Here is a 23,442-nt window from a genome sequence, read left to right as displayed (position 1 = left end):
ACTAGAGAGTAAAAACTACCATCACAATCACAGTACTAAAATTTTCTTAAAAGAAAATAAATCCTAAAGAATGTAAACAGCCGAACTATAACAGTACTAGTTCACTAAGGCATTATGTTATAACAAAAGAAATACCAGAGTAAAAACTGATTCAGATAACGATACCTTAAAGCAATGTATAATTATCAACACGATACAAAATGCAACAACCGACTATCTAACATATTCATGAAAACTTATCTAAGTGTGTTGAAATTCATATGTTAGGAAATCAAGCGTGAACGCCGTGGAATCTAGTACGTACCAAGTCTGTTAGTTTTTGTTCGTATATGTGTATTATGACAAAAACTAAACTGGCTAGAACGATAACACTTATTTGTTGCGGAAATCGTAAACACTTGAAACAAAAACTATCGGTATTACGAGAAAATGACGTTACATGTGTATTTTGTGTGAGGATTTTTTATATTTCGTGACCTAATCGAACCAAGTCGTCTAAGCAAAACCGGCACGAAATAAACAATATGTAACTCAAAAGTCTTCAGTTATTGCTCAAAATAATGTCTCCATCAATTCAAATCGCAGAGACCTAGTTCTAAGTTATCTCTTCTCAAAATAAAAGAAAGTTGACTACATCAAATTAACAGTCATTAAATCTATTTAAGTTAGACTAATTTTCTTTTGTATTCATAGTTAATGGGGCATCTAAAATTAAGCCATCATAATTATATTTAGTAAAGCACTAGTTCAAATTACGAATCGTTCTTGGCCGGCCTCGATCGTTAAAACAAGCTGCTTTTGTAAAACTTGCGGAATATATAAAAAAATATACTTATAAGGTAACTGTTACAATCTATTTTATGAGGATATCTTGTTGGCGTGAGCAAATCGAGATAATTATCTAGGTAAGAGCTCGATCGATTCCGGCATAGATAGTTCTGCATACCAAGTCTTACGTTACGCTGTGCGCTATTTGTGAGGGTTGTGCCTCATTAGAATGCAAGTAATTAATTAATTACTTATTAAAAAATATAATAACGTAATATAAGTACGTGATTGCAAACTTTCATAGCAATTACGGTTAGTTTCATCACCACCAAGGTTTATAATGAAACTCTGTGTTTAGGAAATTGTGATATGAACAGATATGAGAGAATACCTACTGTTTTCTCAATTAGATAAAATATGTAATAAAACAAGCGTTTATTTAAAACACGTTGCATAAAAACGCAACTTTGTATTAATTGCTCTTTTGTTAAATACCAGTTTCAGTTAAATACTGCTAATTGATCAGGTATAGAAATTACGCAATTTTGTTAAAGAAAATTAAAAAAGATTCTCAGTTCTCGTTATGAATTGTTAGATTTAACGAGATAAAAGGAGTTTGGTTTTCTAATCAGATATAAGGTAAGGTGTGAGTTGGTTAGTTGTGAAACATTATCGAGACTGTCTATCTTCGTAGCCCGTCGCCGTGAACATAAGGCATTGCGTTGCGGTCACATTCCACGCGTGCCGTTGTCGCTCGACCGCGAATAGGGCTGCCAACATCAAACAAATTGTAAAACGTACTAAGATCCCAATACATAATATATCATAGTTGAAGCGAACTTCAATGTGGTGTTAACACTGTTAACACATTTTCAGCATTGACAACCCTGATCTTACATTGCATAGGTATTTAAAGATAGAGAAAAGAAACTACAGTTCCAATTTCAAGTTAAAAGTGCGTTAAAGACATACAGATTTGTAACACGACCTCGTGCGTGCATGTCATTTGACCAGTTGACGAAATGGCCTCACGCACATTTGTAAATACGCGTCAGAAATGGCGGCCATGTATTTAAATTACCGTAATTTACCTGCATTTTACTGGCTTTTTTGTCCAAATTGTGTAATATTCGCTATTCGTATGGGAAAATTCAAAATTAGAATGTGTGGTCAAATGTAGTATGGAAATGATCAAGGTTGATTTAAAATCAATTATATAGAAAAATAAACGTTTATTTATTTTGTGTGATAACCCTGTTGGCGAAAGGGCGGGTTTTGTGCAAAAAGCAAACCACACTGTTTTAATGGCTTTATTCTGCTCTTAACTCATTGTTGTCACACTGTAAGTGCAAATAACAATATGCCCAAACACTACGAAACATTTTAATCAAACATTTGTATTTTTGTAACTCCAATTTTCAATTCGCTTTGAATAAATTTTAAGGTGACTTTTAAGTTTTTGCAGAGTTTTTGCAAAAATATTTATTAACTTTGATAGACATCGAAGACTATTAAAATCCAAATTTCAATAACTAAAATACTGAATAACAAAACACTTTAGTAATAACTCAAATGTTTTGACTTTAAAAAGTTAATATGTACTACCATTATTAAAAAAATACATAAATATTTCCAATCGCGAGAGATATGTTCAGAATTTACATAATTTTAACATCTATCTTTGATCAATTATGTATGCACAATTAATATATAATTAATATGATAGGTACGTGCAAAATATTTTAGGGTTTCCGATTCCGTAATTAGCGGTGAAAGTTACCCGACGGGTTAGAAAGTATTAGTTCGCTAACTATTGATATTTGCATTAGAAATCTGTTGAACACACGTGCTTTCTCACGCGGAGATTCAACGCATCACTTTTTTAGTTAAACGCCGACCGTTGTTGTTTTTCTGTTTGTAGCTGGGCTAATTATAGTGTGTTTGCTTTTTACTTAGCTAAATAATGGGTGGATTTATCTATCGTTTGTATTTTATTATTGGTTTTTGTTTTGATTATTATTCGTCAAGATATAATCATTTTTAAATTCTTACGTGATTGTAAAATGTCAAGATCAAAGACTTTTTCGATAGTACAATATCATAGTGAAACTGGAACAAGATATTTTTGGTTGGATTTTGATTTGGCGCCTAGATATTTATACAAAAATGTTAGTACGAACAGCCGTTGCGAAAGTTAATTCGTTACAGTACAGCAGTTTGACATAAATATAAACAACAAATTACATACATAGACGGCAACATGTAACAAGATTGTCAAACACATCAAAATGCCAACGTACTTTCAGATAATTTAGCAAACGCGCAATTTGCCCAACCTATCAAATTTTGATGATTTGCAAGAGGCTAATTCAGGCAGTAATAACGCCACATCAAACGCGTTACTGAACGGTTTCAGATAAATTCAGACATCACTGAGCTCGCTTCAATATTATGAATGGCTAATAGGCGATTCAACGCAGACGGCGCGTGGGTACGCAAAGTACTAAAAAATAGCGTACATTCAGAATGAAAACTTTTATTATTGAGCACTTCGGCGACGAAAACTCGCCTATTCAGTATGTATAACGTTATTTCAGAAGAAAATTTAGTTAATGTTTAGAGTGAGCCAACTTTTATCCCGAACAGGACGGATTGATGTCCTCGGGGGAGCCGACGATGTCGCAAACAAAACAAAAAGATTCAAGACGCTGTCAGGGGAGGAAGTGCCCTTACATGAGCGAGGACGACGCGGCGCGGGCGTGACGCGGGCGCGGCGGTGCGCGACCTGCCCTCTACTTATTATAAATAATGGAAACTCCCGATTCCTTATTAGTTTATGCTGAGAGCATCCCTTGACGTATCTTCTTTTGCAGTCAAACTCCCAAATTGGCCTTTTAGCGCGTTGATGTTTTGTTTATTGTTAACGCCGCGATGCTTTCTGTTTTTCCCATAGCGTGAAATGTGAAAAACACTCACAGTGTCTACTACTTTGCTCATCAAATATAGAAGTCCTTTTTGGTTCGATTTTCTGCGAAATTTCTCGAATTCCACCTACTTACACTGGCCATACACAGATCTTATTAGAACTTACCCAAGGTTAGTCAAAAAAGAAACTAGAATTATAAAACCATTCAGTAATTTATTTTATTCCTGTTTAGAAGTTATGTAATGATCAGCAAGGGCCACCCTAATTTGAATAAGGCCTCTCGGGGAACTAGCCTCAATTATCTCGAAATACGGCTTAAAAATAATTGAGTGGGACCAAATCCGCTGCGGGGGAAATTAAAAAAAGAGTCCACTGCAGTGTCTTCCGCAAATAAATGAGCTTTGCTTTCAAGTGGCGTTTATTGCCTTATCTCAAGGAGAATGATAGCATTATACCCCAGACAAAAAAAAATACTTGTTCCATGTCTTTGAACCTTGGCGAGACATCTTGGACCCGAGCCAATGTCACTGCGTGAGCGCGACTCGCTCGAAAAGGCAAAAAACGCTAAATGAATGTGAAACATTTTTTGGACTTCAGTTTAATTAACGAGTTGAAACTGATATTGCTGTTTTTCATGCTTTAGATAGTGTTCAAATATACTTAACTATTATCATGAATTAAAAACTTCTTACAAAAAGTTCATTCAATTTTATTATTTGCATAACTTTTAGTAATACACTTTTTAGTTATACGTCAAGTTCTAGTCTGTAAAGATCATAACCCTAACTTCACTCATCGACTTTATAGCCTGCTATTTCTTTCTAATCTCGAGGGTTTTTAATGGAGATTTTAAAGTATGAATAAATCATACTTTAAAATCTCCAGACTTTATCTTTTCTAATATATAAAATTCCTGTGTCACGATGTTAGTTACCGTTCCCCTCCGAAACGGTTCGACCGATTCTTATGAAATTTTGTACACATATTGGGTAGGTCTGAGAATAGAACAACATCTATTTTTCATACCCCTAAGTGACACTAAAAAAAATATTTTATTTTTTGGACGAAATTGTTTTTTTTTTTTTTTTTTTTCTCTTTATTTTATTTAGGGACTTTTATACAAAGGTACATGCCAGTCCCATCGGACCTTATAAAACATTATACAGTAAAGCGTAGTAACACAAACTTAATTAAACTATGAGCAGCCCTGGAGTTAGGAAACGATAGAATTTGATGAAATAACCCAACATCATACATATTTGTCCCGAGTTCTGCGAATTTGTATGCTTTTATTTTTTTATAATGTGGCGTTAAAAATACATACAACTAGAAAAAAAAATCGGCAAAACAACGTTTGCTGGGTCAGCTAGTCTAATATATAAAATTCCCGTGTCACGATTTTAGTTACCGTACTCCTCTGAAACGGCTTAACCAATTTTTACCAAATTTTATATGCGTATTCAGTAGGTCTGAGAATCAGCTAACATCTATTTTTCATACCCCTAAGTGATAAGGGTTGGTTACACTAAAAAAAAAAAATATTTTTTTGACGAAACGTTTTGTTTTTATTTTTTTATATAATGTGGCATTAAAAATTACATACAACTAGAAGAAATTTATTAGACAAAACAACTTTTGCGGAGTCAGCTAGTAACACGTAATACACGGTGCACTACATGAAACATTTTGATATTAGCGCCTGCAGAGTTCAGTCAGAAAGACTCAAAGGCATGTTACATCGGTTCGGACTTCCAGTCAGATAAGACAGATTGAATAAGCGATATCAAAGGCGGGAAGCTGAAGGCGCCACCTTTATCCACGCGAAGGACTGCGGTAAAGGAACTACCCTAATTTGGTTTTCCTTAGAAAAGTGTTATGGTACATTATGATGATATGTCGTAGGTTTTCTAGCTATCCGGAAATCTTTATACCGACCACGATATACATAAATATGATGAATAAATAGACTACATAGGTAATGCTCGGGGTTTTTTAATTGCTGTAATTGGTTTTTCACCATTGCAATTGAATAAATAAATAAATTTGGCTATTTAAGTATAAACCTTTTTAGGATAATTAATTATTCACCTAGAAACGAAGAATTTGATTTCAGTAGATCCTAAATTCGCAGTTTTGGTATCATTTTAAATTACAATTTTAGACAATTTTTTGAGTATCTGCTGCATTGCTTAGTGAGGTTTGCTGAGGATTTATTTTCTACTTTTCATTCCTTCTTATTTCCCTTATTTAAAAGTGAAAAGCGCGCAGCTCTTTCCATTTACGTACAAAATAAATGACCCTGAAACGAAATTACAGTAATTCATTTAGAATCGCAATAAAACTCCTTAAGAATGTAATACCAGTAGTTTTATAATTAGCAGTCACTAAAAAGGCCGCGTTTCAATTTCACATAAATTAACGTAACTCTGTTTACTTGCTGGAACGTGTTTGAGACATTTTTACAATATTGTTTTGTATAAATTACGCACTCTAATAACTATTCGGGTAACTATTGTATAAATTTACAATATTTTGAAATTTTTATTTTTTTATTTCTATTTAAATTGCTCGTTGTTGTGTTCGCGTTTCATTCTTGATGGTTATGTCTTTAAATGTAGGTACGGTTTACAGCAATTGTTTTAGAATAAATGCTTTTAAGTTTAGTAGGTAAGTCCTTGATCTTGCAATAAGATTGCAATTGATTAATTGTGTGCTTTGGTTGTTGATTAAAGGGCTCAAAATTAATGTATGTATGTATTTGTTGACCTCATCGCATACTTAACAATATGAATGGTTGCTTTCCCCATCCAATTGACATAGATTTATTTCTTGTTATGACGGTCTATGCAGTAAGTAAAACTTGATGTTTTTCATTGTTTAAGTTAAAGAAATTCTAATTTAATAATTAATTCTAGTTTAATAATATTTAACCTCTAATACGTAACAAAAATAATTATGAATTACAATTTATTCAGTGAATGCTTTTAACCTTGGAAGAATTACATTATTTTTTATTTAATAATTTTAAATTCTGCTGCAATTACAGTGGTAGTAATTGAGTAAACTTTATGTTTATTTATTAGACTGACAGTATCCTTGTGAAGCAACATACACTATGCTACTAGGTTGCTATGCTAGGCTACGTTACTAAAAATAACGAGCAATGACGGCACTAACATTGCAGTTCAGAGAAAAAAAAACTACCGGCTGAATTGAGAACCTTCTTTTTGAAGTCTATAAACGCACGATGTGTAAGACAGCGACAGCTATATTGTCCAACTTCAGCCATTTCAACTTCCAATGCACTTCCTGTAAGTATGGCCACTGCCCAATACCAAGGTCTGTGACAGAAGCAGGCGACCGAAGACAGGCCGTAACGCACGGAGGTACACCTTAAGTATACCGCGTCCTATATACACAGACGTTTAGGAACCCCGTCATACACCTCCAATAAATATATTCACAGTTAATATTTATGCGTAAGTTATTATTAATCATATTCAACTCACATCCCGGTTCTTTGGTTCTGTTCACAGTCTGAAAGTGGCTCACGTAACAAAGGAACGGTAACCTAATACGTGACGAGAAATATGATGTATAGTCGAGTTGTGTTATTCTATTGTGGTAGACCCATTTACCGACTAATTGGTTTCGACTGTTCCAGACTTCATCGTGACTTTCGCAGCGAGTCGCGTGCGGTGCGTAGTGAAATCGTGGATCCGCTTAGTTAACGCCGGCCACCTCAGTTTCCACTGAAGAGAATTCTCTCGGAATGAGCTAAATTCACTGAACATTGTCTAGACTTATCGCTCGTTTCACTTGATTTTGATTGCTAGCATTAACATCGAAAAGCAAACTAGTCTTACGTAGTCAAATGTTTAATGATAAGTGACGTGATCAAATAATCTTTATCATATGACTAATATTTTTTCACTGCTCGATCAATGACTCATAATAAGAAACCTACTTGACATAGTCCACCAACGACCATGACACCTCTTCGTTAATGATCTTTTACTTTTTATCTGTCAAAATGCCGTCATAAAAAAGTAATAATGATGTTTTTAACTAAATGATATACAATTGAAAAAACGTCAGTAACAATTATAAATACATTTAAAAAACCACAACCTATTCGAAAGCAGTAGTTCCAATCACATTACAATTTAAACTTAAATATCTAGTTTGTTTTATTGAGTGTTGTCTGATTCACTGACACTTAAAACGCGATATACAGCAACGATATCTAAAGAGGTTTCACGTTATATTGGTGAAAGACGCTGGAGTAATTATCTTACAATCAAGATCCAAGCTAAAGATTACCAACCTACTTACGCATAAGTGCAGGAAAACTTAACAAAACATAGCGCTGAGCTTGAACTATATTTATGACGATGAAGTTTTGCAATCGAGGAAGCGAGATCGCACGCTACATTGTACGTAAATCTATCTCACCTTTAACTTTTCAAGTCGTGATTAACAAGCTCAAAGACAGCACTGAACGTGATCTCAGCGGACCAATTGTAGCAAAAAAAGCTAGTCCTAATCTTTTAGAAGATGCCTTTGTTAGGCTATAGACAGGTCTTATTGTATTACGGAGTAAATCTGATTACATGTTGATTTCAGCACAATGTAATAGCCCAGTTTGATTCAACGCAGACCGGTTTATATGACAAATACCCGAAGGAATTTAAGACCTATAGCTGCAACGTTGTGTCACTGAACGTCTTTATGCAATCGCATTGGAAGTTCGCACACAATTTGCGTTGCGTCACTTTATTGTGGCGTATCTCCTTCAAGGGAATAAGTGTCTATTACATACTAATTATAAGACTCAAGGTCGCTTGAACATCTTTCGTAAATTGGTTTTTTATTAGACTATCGTTATGTGGTGAATCCGCCGGTAGAAATAACGTAAGAGTCTAAATATAATTGCGTGAAGTCAAACCGCTTAAATGTCAGATCGAATGATAGTTATTCGTAACCTTTACTTATATAACGACGTATGCTGTAAAGTATTCCGAATATGAAGTAACAGTTGCAAACAAATTGTTTGACCTGCAAATAAAAATGATTCCTTACAAAACACACACAGAGAATTGTTTTTACATTATTTGACGAAAGCATTTAGGTGTAAATACAGACGATATACGATAAAAGATATATTTGTTTGCAAACAAGTACGAGCGTTGTGGGAACAAATATGCGAAAGTTTTATGCGCTGTGTACACCAGGTTTTAGCGAACAAATAAAATCCTCGGCCATGTACAACTGCGTTTAGCTTTTATTACTAATTAATGTATCTTATCGCTTACGCAATTAATAAATAGCCTTTTGTTCTTGATATAATCTTCAAAGTCGTATAAATTACTCATTTACAATGTTCACTCGTTTTTAGGAATCCGTACCCTTATAGAGTGGAATTCTTTTACACAAACTCTACTGTCTGTTTATTACAAGGTTGTATCTCATGATCCGTGATAGCTATATATACATTCCTAATTTTCACAGATGCTGCATTTCTGCTGTCGGTATAACGACAGCTATGAAAAATTCAAGATAGGCAGGAATTGTTTTGGTCAAAAATTCGATGAGTGACCAATTTATTTGACTTCTTTTATTTTGTTAAGCCTATTAGTATCCTGAAAACCCTGATGGTCACGAGTTAAACTAACACTTGACAGCTTTTATTATTCTTAATACAAATTAGACTTTTTGTTACATTTGGCCTTTCATAGTTTAGTTCAAGGAACTCTTGCTGCATCAGAGATCATTAAAGCAAACCTGAGCGGCCTTCAAATAGACTTAGTTTATCCATATGGCAAGTTGGCTTAGGCATTCCCGTGGCGAAGCTAGGATTACGGCTGGGTTTAATAATATAGGCTGGGCACGAATTGGGCCGTGCGAGCTACGGAGCAAGAGATTTACTAGAGAAGCTTAATATTTAAAGATGTTAAGGTAATAACTTGTAAGTAAAGAACCAAGGGAATGAAGTAACTGCTAAACAATTCATTGGAATAAATTGTACATCAGTCTGGTCTGTTGGTCTAGTGGTTAGTGGTCCTGACTGCTATACCAGAGGTAGTGAGTTCGGTTCCCACAAAGGACAAGTGTTTTTTGTGATGAGCACGATCATTTGTTTTTTTTTTGTGCTATTTATGTATAAAACGTATGTATTTAGAATTATGCATAATTATGTTTATTAGTTATCTAGTACTCATAATGGGTAACTCATAACTAGGTGGCGTTATGTTATTTGTGGATTATTAATAATAATAAAATAGTATGGAGTAAGCAAATTAATAGATGTAATAATTAATTGAAATGTTAATTAAGTTTCTGCGGCGTTATCGTATATTGTAACCTAAGCAAGTTACGTATTGTATATTGACAATATTGTGGTTTCTGAGCAGGTGTTGCAACTTCCTTCGAAAATTGCAAGTTTAATGTTATCCACGCCAAGTTATAACGCCGAGGGAGCTATTCGCGTCAACTTCCAAATTAGGTTTAATTCCACTAAATAGTAGAGAATTGATGTTAGTTTCTCAACTAATTTGCAATTAAGAGCTCGACAGCCATTATTGGAATATCTCGTTCTGAATTTTGATTACGAATTTGATTAAGTGGCAGTGACACAATGATACGTCTGTCACATAACATCGAGACAAGTTCGCAACATTTTGTTCTTAATTAAGTCAAGTCTAAGACTTTTATTGAACGTATCTAATAATACAATTGGTGTAATTTATCTGTAATATGTATGTATTTAGGAATATATAAGTAAGTTTATCAGTTGTCTGGTTACCATAACACAAGCTCTGCTTAGCTTGGGATCAGATAACCGTGTGTGAGTTGTCCCAGGATATATTATATTATATTATATTATATTATTATATTAGAATCGTATTCTTAAAGCTTCGCTGTCTGTCCATCAGTTTGTTACCAGGTTTCATCTCATGAACTGTGGTACATTTGACTGTTTTTGTTTTCTGTCTGTTTATTAAAAAAAATAAGCAACGCTTTGTACGGCCATAAATGTGACTGCAGACCATTATTTTTCAAATTTCTTGTACTTCAGCCCTACTCGTACTTGGCCAATTTTCGTTAAGAAAGTCAATGTAAAAGATTGACAGCCAAAGTTTTGTTTACAGGTTTACGCAAAAAGAAAGGCGAATTCCATAAACATTTTCTACAAAGAAGGTAGCGACGATAACTTTCTCGTTAGATACAAGCTCGCGAGATATATTCGTGGCTTTAAATAAAGAAAAGTGATTTGTAAAACACGGCACGTCTGTGCGGTGTGAAGTCACCGCATTTATCTTACACCTTAGTTTTTCGAAGGTCTAAGGTTCGTGCGTGATATTTTTCTGTGATTAGTAGTGAGTAGTAAGTGAGAACAATTGCGTAACGATGTCTTCGGTGCACTGAAGGCGGATACGGCCGGCCTCGGATCAGTTTCCAATTGTGACTCATCCTTGTAGAGAATTCTCTAATTCTGCCCACACTTAATCGAACCGAGTCTTCAATGTCGCGGTCTCTGTTTTGATCTCAACCTTACACATAGATACGAAAAATATACAATATTGAGTAAATGAAAAAAAACGTGTATGTTTAAAAGCCAATGTTTAATGTATTCAAATTTATTGATGCAGAAAGTTTTAATAAATTGTGTTAAATTTTCGAAGCTTTTTAACAAAAAAATAAAAATAAATTGATTCAATATTAAACTTTTCATGGTCGCTTGATTAAATATTGTGTTAAAAACAACTGATTCATTTTCAGGCTATCAAGATTAAATCAGTTTTCAGAATTTATCGTATCGCCTCATTGCACATACGCAAGTGGAACCCGGATACCGAATACTCGAACTTATATATATCTATATAAGATTTAATCAACAACCATGTCTGTCAATTAATACGTCTTGTAATACATATTTAGACTGGTTAATTGGTCAAGTGGTTAGTAGCCCTGACTGCTATACCGGAGGTCGTGGGTTCGATTATCACCCAGGATAAATCTTTGTTTGATGAGCACGATCATTATTTCTTCGTATCTGTATAAATTACATTATCTACGCTATCAGCTAGTACTCATAAGACAAGCTTTGATCAGTTTGAGACTAGATGGCCTTGTGAAAATTTTGGAATATTACCATATTCACCAAGTAAATACAACCTATATATCCATCCACTTGACGTTGTTCAACCGCCAATAATCCTATAGCCCTCCGGAATATAGGTTATGAGTCAAATCGAGATACTCTACCTCTAGAATTACATCTAACACTGGGTATAATAATATACAGAATTGTATGGCTTGTCTGTATTGTGTAGTGGACTATTACGTATTAGTATGCTACGATTGTCAGAGAAACGGGGATACTGATATCATTGATCTGTGTATGCTGGTACTTGATAGAGCAGAAACGTTAAGTAATAGGTTTAAATTGTGCATGTAGTGTTGTATCTCGGAAAGTGAAATGTACCTTATTTATGTTGGGATTAGGCTGAATATTTAATTAAAAACCAAAAGCAAACATAAATAATAAAGGTTTATAATGAAAAATAACAAACGAGCTGCTTTAACACATAAAAATGACTTACGTTAAGAATTAAAATAGATTATAGCCCTGTTCATGGTCACTCATAATAAATTGCCAAGTCAAAATTATTGAAGTAAACTATGCATATACGTATATTAATGACAGCCGCAATCATTTTCCATAAAATAAACAAACAAGGAAACAAACAAGCAAAATCTCTCTACCTCACAAATTATTTAGAAATCAGTTCGTTACAAATACTACCAATGCCGACATCATTAGCAACCAACCAGCTCAGAACAAGACCAGCAAATAACGCGATTTAAAAATCATATCAGAAAATGTCACAAAGAAAGTTCGAATCGAGAAATATCCAGCATGCGAAAGAATAAGATAGTTTGGAGAAGAATGCGTTTCTCTACAATTTCTCTACAATTGTAGATTGTGAAGTTCTAGTAGAAAAAGTGACCAACAAAGCCTTGGCTTAGCTTTTACAAGTGAACTTGAGCGCTCTGCAGAGTTTTATTGAAACAAATAAAAATGGGACAATAGTATTCAAGAGTTTTCCTCTCTAGTTTTATTGTTGAGATGATAGAATGGCATTTGCTGACCCAATTGCAAACGGTTGCGAAAACTTTGATTGCTTTGAACAATAACATGATAAAGTTAATAGTAACATTCAGCGTATTGAGGGACGATATAATATTACACAAGTTTCACACAACGCCATCTAGTCTCAAACTAAACAAAGCATGTATTATGAATACTAGACAAATAATGAACATACTTTTTTTTCTAAATTACAGATAGATGGCTATTTCAACTGCTTTTCTATTAGATTCAAAGGTTCACTGACAGATATTGCCTCGCGGCATTAATATCGTCTTATGTACCACAATTGTACGTAAAAGTTTAAATAAATAAATAAATTATATCAGACAGAACAAGTGATCGTGCTCATCATACAAACATTTGTCCTGGGTGGGAATCGAACCAATGAAGAGATAACAAGTCTAAGTCACATGACTTATTGAAATGACATGTCATTTCCATACGTATGAGTGACGTCCATTGACGCTAACGATTTTAAAAATGTCACTCTTCTTAAAGAGATGTTTTATCATATTTCCTTCTAGGTATTCCTATTAATATGTATTTTTAATTTAAAGCCATATTTCACATTCACATCACGTAGACTTTTCGTATTGCGAATAAACCATCTCAGATAGATAAAACATCGCTCCAAATGACATTAAAGTAGATCTCGGAAAGACATTAAGGCACGCAGCAGAGCAAAAACTTGATTTCCCTTGAAACCAACACCGATAGAATTAACTTGACAATGACAAACCAAATTGTAATTCACACCCGGATCTAGTTAGCGTTGTAACTCGTTATGTCGATATATTGTTACGAGTACTTACACATTGTACTTTGTCAATGCAGGTGATAAAAATTGAATTTGTTTTACTTAGTTCGAAGTTACACTTAAACGAAGAACTAAGTAAGTTGCGTCGATAAAAACAATAAAGAACTGTTTCTTTTAACATTCACTTAATATTAATTTTACTTTCATTAGAAGTTGTAAGCTGCAAATTTAAAAATTAATTCGCCCAAATTTATTTCAGTTCAGAATTTCAAAATTATATATATATAATATTATATATTTTAAGTTTTATTTTTATTTTTTGTTCTAGTTATAAAAAAAAACCAGCCGTTTGAGCTTTAGGCCATGCCTAACAAATTTAAATACGATCACATCCATTATCATCCGACACAGTCGGTAAAAAAGTCAACTTATGTTACACGAGTAATATCAATTGAAAAATAAAATTGTTCCTATTTTAAATGAGCACTTATAAGTTTGGGTTATCTAGGTAATATAACAAGTAAAAAAAACGTAACATACATTTGTCGTTTCCTTATAGAAAAATAATATGATACGGAACACGTTGGAATTCAAGGATTGGAATAAAATGTAAGTGTCACGTTGTCTGAGGAGTTCAGGAGTCCCACGCTCCATAAGCTGAAGATGTATTGATACGGTACGTGTGTCAATGCGGATAATACAGGTATTGTGTACTATATTATACCTACTATGTACCTAAACTATTATACAAACACAAGTTACATACTTGTGTATGTATAGGACACGCCTTTGTCGCAAACAAATTTTTAAGGGATGGTGATAATGATAATACTTTTTTTTCTTGAATTGGGACAGGATCTATATGAATTAATGCCTGAATCTTTCATTGGTCAATAGGTTTGGTAGTTTCTAAATTAATTTTCGCTCGTTCAATAAATTAAAAAAAAAACTTTTTTTCGACATGTGTTTATGTTATTATAATTAAGAATGAAGATATTCGATTCTAGTGAAATAGTACGTTTTACTAGAACAACTTTCTGTATCTACATCTACGTTGCTATATTATATTACAAAAGTATTTAATACTTAGTAACCTCATTTAAAATAAGCATAAATGTTATATACAGCTTATTACAAAACAATAACGGTTAATTGTTTCAGTTTTCAGAACAAAAGAAAAATATTTACCTTTGACGGAGCGCTAATATTGTTCTTTTGTGTTTTAAATACAAACATTAAATGCATAAAAAGCTCTTTCAGCGCTAGAATAATAACTGCGATAGAATAAACATGAAATCGTTTGTTTATATCATTTTGTTGGCTTGTTTAATGAATTCAAATGTTATCTTAAAGGTTGCCTACATGTTTATAAATGATAATAAGACAACCTTAATTTCCACCAGAGAGAATATAGTTTTAACTTAGTATATGCTCTTTAAGACATTATCATTGGTGTCTCTGTGTATGTGGCTTGAATATCTGTGAATTACCCGCGACACAAGGAAAAAATCCTTAATGCGGGAGTCGTTTAAAAAAAAACAACTGCGGTACGTAATTTATACCAACGTGTTGCAATGTTTAGATGAACATAATTTAACTATATTAACTTAAATGTTGTGAAGATGTGAAGAAAAAATCGGTTATGTAGATTTTTAAGTTTACTCAGAAATGAGAAATAAGTCATACCCAATCCGGAATTTCCTAGATTTTGCTCGCGACCAAGATTCTAATAATAAAATGAACCATCCGTTCAAAAATATCTAAGACCATTTTATTTCGGTAAGGGTCAAGCTAAATCTAGACAGACTTAAATATGAACAATTTTTATAATTGGAGCTTTTTTAAGTTTTAATTAATATTCCTTGAGTACATTTGTAGTTTTATAGTTGAAAATATAGTACATCAATGGAAAATGCTCAATCCCTCTTTGTAGATCAGCTTTTTACCCAACAGTGGGTCTTTTTAAAAGAACTATTAGCTGACCCAGCAAATGTTGTTTTGCCTAATGAATTATTTCTAGTTGTATGTATTTTTTAAAGATACATTATAAAAAAAAATAAAAACAAAAATCGTTCAAAAAATAAAATATTTTTATATGAGCTACCCGTATCATATAATAATTTTCAAATTTGAATTAAGTACAAAAGGTATCATTATTTACTTAATTGATTATTTTTGTTTTGTTTTTCACGACTTGCGACTCGATGTGGAACACCCAGATAGGTATTTCCAAATTTGATGATATGTTTGCATGTTAAACTGTTTATTAGCATAAAATCTCGCTACTAAATCGTCTAGATTTTTTGCAATAACCCATACATACCCAACCAATTACATAAATAGATTTTTGCATTCCACATGCGGCTTTTTGAGCAACATTTTTGCCAATACTTATCATATTTCTGATTTTTGATGAGAATGTTTTTATTAAATATTTAAAATTTTATTTGAAATGTTGTCTGTTATAAGCTTAAGGTTGGATTCATGGGAATTATGTGTTATAACAAATTTTGGGTGAAAGAAAATATCAGACCCAATATAAATGCTGCAAAACCTTAATCAGTTTGGCTACAAATACGGCATTTGAATCAATGCAATCCTATTTATTACTCAAAAGTAATATACCACTTACAAAATATGACCTAACTGTCTAACTTATTGTGACCACTAAATCTAAATAGAGTACATTGAGAAATATCGAACAAAATGTTTGTTCAAATTAGTATTTATATATATTAATATTTAAGTGGACCTTAAGAAACCGTATGCTCGTTAAGAAATACCAATTCACAACCCAGAGTTGGACCTCTGCCCACAAAAGCTAGCCTTACAAAACCTTGGAACGAAAACACGTGAGAAATCTCAAGTTGACGATCAAATATTCATAAAATACCCATGATTCATCAATTTCAATAGCCCTTAAAATATACGAATTATTTGATGATTGAACTTTACCTAAAATCAAAGGATTTTTTAGGTTCAAAATAAGGCAACTAAGAGAGTAAATCAAAAGTAACGCATTGCCTCGAAAGCCTTAACTAGATTTTCTATACAGAAGGTCAACCAATTTCGTGAAATGATTAGAAGCTAAATTAACATATGACATTAAATTAATGGGCAAAAACGGATGTAATTAATAAATGATGCGATAAAATATTAATTCTTCAAATGTTTATCAAAATGTATACAAAACTGCCAGATTTATAGGTAATGTGATTTTTTTATTTTTCTGTAATTCTTACTGAAGGTTTTTTTAACTTCATAATGATTTTTAACAAAGGCAAAAGCGATATACTCAGCAACAGAATGTTTGGATCAACCATAAGATTAATAAAACACAAGTGGGGTCGAATGAAGGGTCCAAATAAAAAATGTGAGCACAAATTACAAGGAAATAAAACTAAAAGGGACAGTTGAAATAAATAAAAATAAAAGCATTACTACTTACCAACAACTCCAGTGACAATCCAATGTTATAAAGAAATAAATCACAACGGAAACACAGAAATGGACGATACAATGAACACCACGGGAGAGGGTTACAAAACAATATAATAAAATAAATTCACCAGGGTCAACAGGATCGCACAATCAAACTAACCGCGGTACACCATGCACACTGTGACGCGGGGATGTCCAAGGCTCGAGCTAACACTCACAGACGTTTCATAATCAATGCGTGAGTGTTGTAATATTTACGTAATTTTTTTTTCAGCTTGTCAAATGGTCTCCGCGATGTAGTGTAGCCGCAGCCGAATGTACCGCTCCCGGTGAACGCACGGGCCGCACTGCTTGCCCATAACGGCAAAAGGTCGTTCGTTACCCACATTCTCTTTCCGCGCAAGCCTTCTCAAGTAAGAGAGGGACGGAAAATTTACCGCGCCGCGAACCCGCTCATACGAGCGAGACGGCAACAACACAGCCTCAGGAAAACCCGAACTCGAGTCTTGATAGTTCTAACTTAAGACCATGCTTTGCCTTTGTGAATTATTTGAAAGGTATACCTCATTGCACAAGCATTTTATGTGTAAACGGAAATAACAAAAACGATCTAATTGTCAATTGAATGGCTTTGTCAAGTTAAATGTCGATTGCCACACGACTTCACACAGTGCGTGTATGTTTCCAATTCTCATAAACGCAGCACTAATATGCGTACGCATAACGCTGATGGAAATATTAGATAATTTATTCTAGTTTTATTCATTTAATTATTACTAAGCTGGAGCTTTAACAAATACGCTCTGGTTAATTAAACAAGTGCCTATTTAGTGGAAATTACAGAATAATTAAACGTGAGCTGCTGTTATCCCTTTTATCTCCGTTGTTACAGTACAATTTAGTCACATATTCAAAGCCCCAATTTCATATTTTGGGTAAACTGAAAATCCCTAATCATTAATTTTGACTAGCTCAGTCTATGACAATAATAATCTGTGGAGCGTAACCATGCGTCCTCGATTTCATATTTTCTCGTTCAGTGAGTTCGACTCGCGAACTGCTAGTTAATATAAGGTTGGATAGTTAGATTAGTTGGTGGATTTCACAATTTAATTAAAATTTAATAATGATAGATGTTCCGTGTTAAGTGCTCATCGCGATGGTTATTATTAGTTGTTAGTCTTTATTCATTTTCGTATAAAACAGGCACTATAATTTCTTTTATAAATTTAATTCTCGTCACTGATTTTTTATTACTTTTTGTCATGAAATTAGTCTTACATTTAACTCTCCTTTGCTTGTAATATATATTGAAATTTTATATTGACATTAATATTATATATTACTGTTTTCAAACAACTAAATATATAAGAATAATAAATATAAATATTATATTTTCATTTTGTAAATTAATTACGTACATAAAAGGGGTTCGTATCCAATAGTGTATTGCATAATCCGCTTAAGTCAACATTTCCGAAGCATAATAATTTTGCTGAAACTGTCACAATTAAGCGGTAATATAAGGTAGAGCTGGATATAAATGCTTCATAGAAATGATCCCGATAAAGTTTACGGAAGAATATGAAGCATAATATTCGTAGAATTAATATAATTAGAAATATTTTATTATAGCAATATATAAAAACGTACATAATATTTTAAGTATTTATATTATGTTTTTGAAAGAATAAAAATATATTTAGTTCTTGTTTTGTTCAGTAGTAAATTTTTAATATCATTGTTATGTTGTGAGAAACATGCGGTCAGTTTGGTGGTGCAGTTATTGTATGAGTAAAATTAATTAGTAGTGTTATTATAATAATGTTTGTGCTATTAAATGTTAATTTTACATTCACAGTAAAACTTTATGGGAAGAGACCCGCTAACTATCTATGAAAATGTTAGTTTCTATTTATTTATTACCGAATCCAAAGAGGAGGAGTTTCTCATATTTAAATTTTGTTTCTATGTTCAGCTCAGAAAATGGGACTGGATATTTTTTCATAGAAATTTCATCAAGTTTGGCTTAATAGTTTAAAAAGAAACATTATAGTTCAAAATAGAATACATGACATGAGAACCACACAAAACATGTCATAAACAGGCAACTACTTAACTAATTAACTAACGAGAGCATGCAATAGTGAAGTAATCTACGATAGAAGCTCAAGACTTGTTTACAAACTATCAATAATTAGTGTGAACATAGCATTACTGCATCATTGTTTATTCAACAGCCACGCTAAGAACCTAGCATTACCTATTGTTGTGATTGTAAGAGAGAGATGAAGCTCTATACCGCTCTACGCAGTCTAGAGCACTCTCTCTCACACAACTGCTATAATACTTCTGTAGTATGTGTTGGTTGCTATGGTTACCGTACGTTGCGACAAATAATTAATGCTGCAAGTGGATGCCCGGCCTTAATTAGCGGTCATTACAAAGTGACGTCATTTAATATCGGGAACTTTCACCTTTTTATGAGTTTTTTGTTTTTTTTTCTCTTGTCAACTCTACATTTGTGTTCATTGTAATAAGATTACAATTATTAATTTGGTTTATTCACTTGTTTTTAGTTCGTATAAATTTATTACTTGTTTGTTTGTTGGCAGTTTTAATAAAAACTATTTTTTGTACGAAACGATTTTTTTTAATTGATTGTAATTTTAATGAGTGTTCGGAATTTCTATAATTGTATTAACATTTATTCGTGTATACAAAGTTAACCTTAAGTAGAGCTACATTTTCAAATTCAGATCGTTTATAAAACCTCTTTCATTGTTGATAGATATAGAAAGTTGTCAATTGTTTTCGAGTAGCGGAATGTTGCTCTACAAAATATTACTTTGGTTTCGGATTATTTAAATTATCGGTGGCCTACAGTTGACATTAAAGGATAAACATTGATAAAAATGAAAAAAATGTTATTCTTTTATTTCACGTTTACGTCATTTGTATTTGTTTCTATAGCTTTATGAGAAATATGTAGATACATAACATGTGAACATTTCAAATCGCTAATTTTGACGGTGCCTGAGATACGGCTTGGTGACTGACAGACAAACAGACACCGGAGCCTTGGTAATGTGGTCCCGTATTTACGAAACCCTGAAAAAGAGTGTCACTGTTTCATAACACCATTTTAAAATTTCCAAAAATGTTTTTAAATTATTTTTCATGTGTCGGGTAATCCCGACAAATACGCTTGAGTAAACCGATCTTTTAATTTAAATCATCCTCGCATATTTTATAATAACTTTTACTATAAAAATTTGTTTATTTTTTTGTAAGTTCATTTTTTTCAGATGAAAACAATGCATTGCTTACTATATTTTTCGTTTCTATGTTTTTGTTGCCCAGTGTAGAGTCCAGCCCAGTTGACACACTTGCTTAGCGTCTCACAAAGTATAATTTACATTTACGTACATATGTATGTATATTGTACCGTATACGTATATCAATACCTGTTGCTATTTTAGTCAGGATATACTAAAAACTCAGGGCCGGCGTTGATTAAAGGCCCTGTTCGTAAGGTTAACGATGTTGTGTTAGCACAGAGTTCCTGGCACACGAGGAGCAGGGACCACCTGACTCGATGTAGACTGACCTTATAACATACTCAATTTAATTTGTATGAACTGTTAAACGTTTGAAATGACTCTACACTTTAGGCAATGTTGTCGTAATGTGATATCGTTGAAGAACTGATATCTGACAAAATCTTAAGAGGGATGAATACAGTCATGTTTTTTGATCAACAAAATCGACATCAAGTAAAAACTACTGAGTCACACTAGATGATTTGTTAAGGGACAAATGACAGCTAATAATCGTGAAATGAAAAAAGATTTGAAACAAGAATCAATCAAAACGATTTATCCAGTACAAAACTCTTAGGTATCAAACATAAAAAAAACCCATCAATTGAGAACCTTTTCCTTTTAAAGTTGGTTGAAAAGAAATATTTAGATTTAATTAAATTAACATTGTGTCATATAATGTAAATAAAACTTATCGACTCTACCATAATCCTTAAATCATCCCTCAGCAGATTTGGTTTCACAACAAACTGAGCGTAATAATCTGAATATTTCTGTTCTAATTTGAATACATGCCCATTTATTTCCTTAGAATATTTCGAGATAATGAATCCCAAACTAACCTTTTGTCAAAGCCAACAATATAGTGCGGACCCGCGCCGCCCGCGCCCCTCGCCCCCACGCTCCGAGCCGCCGCACCGTAAGGCACGCAGGCCGGGCCTTCATCAAAACTTGAACAACACCGTGGTATTGTGTTCCACGTAAATATTATTTACATATTTAGTTTATTCGGGTACGTAGTTCTAATCTCACGTTCATTGTTTTAGTTTCACACGACTTGTTACGGCTGGGATACATCCTCGCGCCTATCGCGCCGAATCTATTTCCTTTTCATTTGTTTCTATGTGTTCTGTTGTATTTATTATTATTTTTCGTTGAATATGATTTGGCTGCGCTGCTCCGATAGATAGGATATAGTCAGAACTGTTTGAGTATTGATGGAAATAGAGTTCTGGAATGGCTTCATAGGATTAACCGGATAGAGCTGGCGTATAGGTAAATCGAATTCTATTGTATGGAAATATAAACGATGAAATATTGGAAGAGTTATTTTTATTTAAAAACTTGTTATTTAATACACTATTTATTAATACGTATAATATACGGTTAAAACTGTTCTACCAAAAACGTATTCATAGTGAAAATCAATGAAGCCATTAAAAAGAGAGCTTTATGAAATACTTACAGTAAAATTTTACGTCTCAATAAAAATTTTAAAAGGTATTTTGAGTATGAAAAGGCCACGTACCACGACGCCAGTGCATTGTTGGAGTGGACGCGGAACTGCTATTGAATGCTAAAGCAGCCTTGTGCAGCGCGGCGCTGGCCGAAATATTACACTAATGTGAGGTTAATACTCCCACTATTACGCTTCAGTGTACATTTAACTTGACGAAATATTCGTATTAAATAAAGCACAAATATTGTGTTGATTGATAATTAAAATTAGTCAACTTGTAGGTCGAAAATATTTTTAAGACGTTAACGATTACGGTTCGGTATTTGACTAACATAATAATCAGCCCGTCAGATTGATTTCTAAGTATAATTCCTTCCTTTTCTAATTCTAAAAGCCGGATAATTCCTTTTTTTTGTCGCGTAAGCAAATATTAAGATGATACAAGTTAGTAGTATCTTGTGTGACCTAACTTATCAGTATACTTAAGGTTCCTCTTCGCCTATTTATATTGACGGAAAAAGCAATAGTATCCAGTGTTTTTAGTAAAGTACCTGAGGGAAAATGTTGTTTTTTTTCTAAGACTTTATAATTATTAGGTGTACATACTAGTATTATTTTTTCTATAGGTAGGTAATTAAATAGCCTTCTGAAAAAAAAGGCATTTGCTTAGCTGTAGGGCTAGACTAGACTTATAATTGATATGCTAATAAGTAATATAAAATATTTTCTAAGTCAATTAGTCACTACGACATTAAATACCCATGTATATTATTTTAGGATAATGAAACAAACATTATTATAAGGTAAATTATAATGCAAGCTTTAATAACAAATTATACAAGCTAACGCATGTTCATACGTTCAACTAAAAACATTGAAATTATCCAATAAAATTACAGCCTATATGACGTAAATGAGGCACATTAGTCAAGCAAAATGAATTTAGCTTAAAAAGTATTATAAAATTCGTTCCAGCCCATTTGTTTAATAACGTCGTGCCGCATTGGCATTCGGGTGTAAATCAAACTCACCTTGCGTGGAATTTAATTTAAAGTGATAAAGTAGTTCGCTACAGCTATTAAGTGATTTCATTCATTGGCACAGGTGGCAGCACCGGTCGCCGAGCGAAAGTGAATCGAGGGCGCGCCAAGGTCCCGACCATTTTTGCAATGATCCAGTAGTACCAGCCTAATACTACAAAAGTTGTACGTTGCTACCTTCATAAAGTCACGTAGAGTAAGGGTTGAGCCGTGACGAGAAAATATAAAATAGTTCCGTAGCCCGCAGTCGCACTGTCATCCCTCACTCGAGGAATATTTGCGTTCTAAACGTTTTCAGTATTTCTAACACTTTGTTGTTTGTACAGCAAACTGAATAAACGGTGTACAGTTAAATAATTCCATGTACTACCTTCAATTTATCTACAAGTACGTAAAATATATATACATTATTTTGATTATGTAGTTATGCTTTCTGAATTTTTTGTGTCATTTTCTTGAAAAGAGCATAAACCAACGGTAATCAGGTAAAGTTTTCTAACAAGAAACATTTTTCGTCTGATAAAGAACATGATGACATCACCATTCTTTTTAAAATTGGAATATTAAATGA

At 33.2% G+C, this 23,442-nt stretch overlaps 1 protein-coding gene across 1 annotated transcript in view; it reads right to left on the bottom strand.

Moving 5' to 3' along the window:
- Window positions 1-17,890, bottom strand: part of LOC113492615 (mucin-5AC) — a 61,547-nt gene extending 43,657 nt beyond the window's left edge. The window contains exon 1 of the mRNA XM_026870157.1: window positions 17,057-17,890. The gene's annotated coding sequence lies outside the window, so the exon portion shown is untranslated. The remainder of the gene's footprint in view (window positions 1-17,056) is intronic.
- Between the last annotated feature and the right edge of the window lie 5,552 nt (window positions 17,891-23,442).

Source organism: Trichoplusia ni, chromosome 4, assembly GCF_003590095.1.
Source record: "Trichoplusia ni isolate ovarian cell line Hi5 chromosome 4, tn1, whole genome shotgun sequence".
Lineage (NCBI taxonomy): Eukaryota > Metazoa > Arthropoda > Insecta > Lepidoptera > Noctuidae > Trichoplusia > Trichoplusia ni.
The sequence above is the reverse complement of the archived record's forward strand: the minus strand, read 5'-3'. Positions and strand labels throughout refer to the sequence as shown.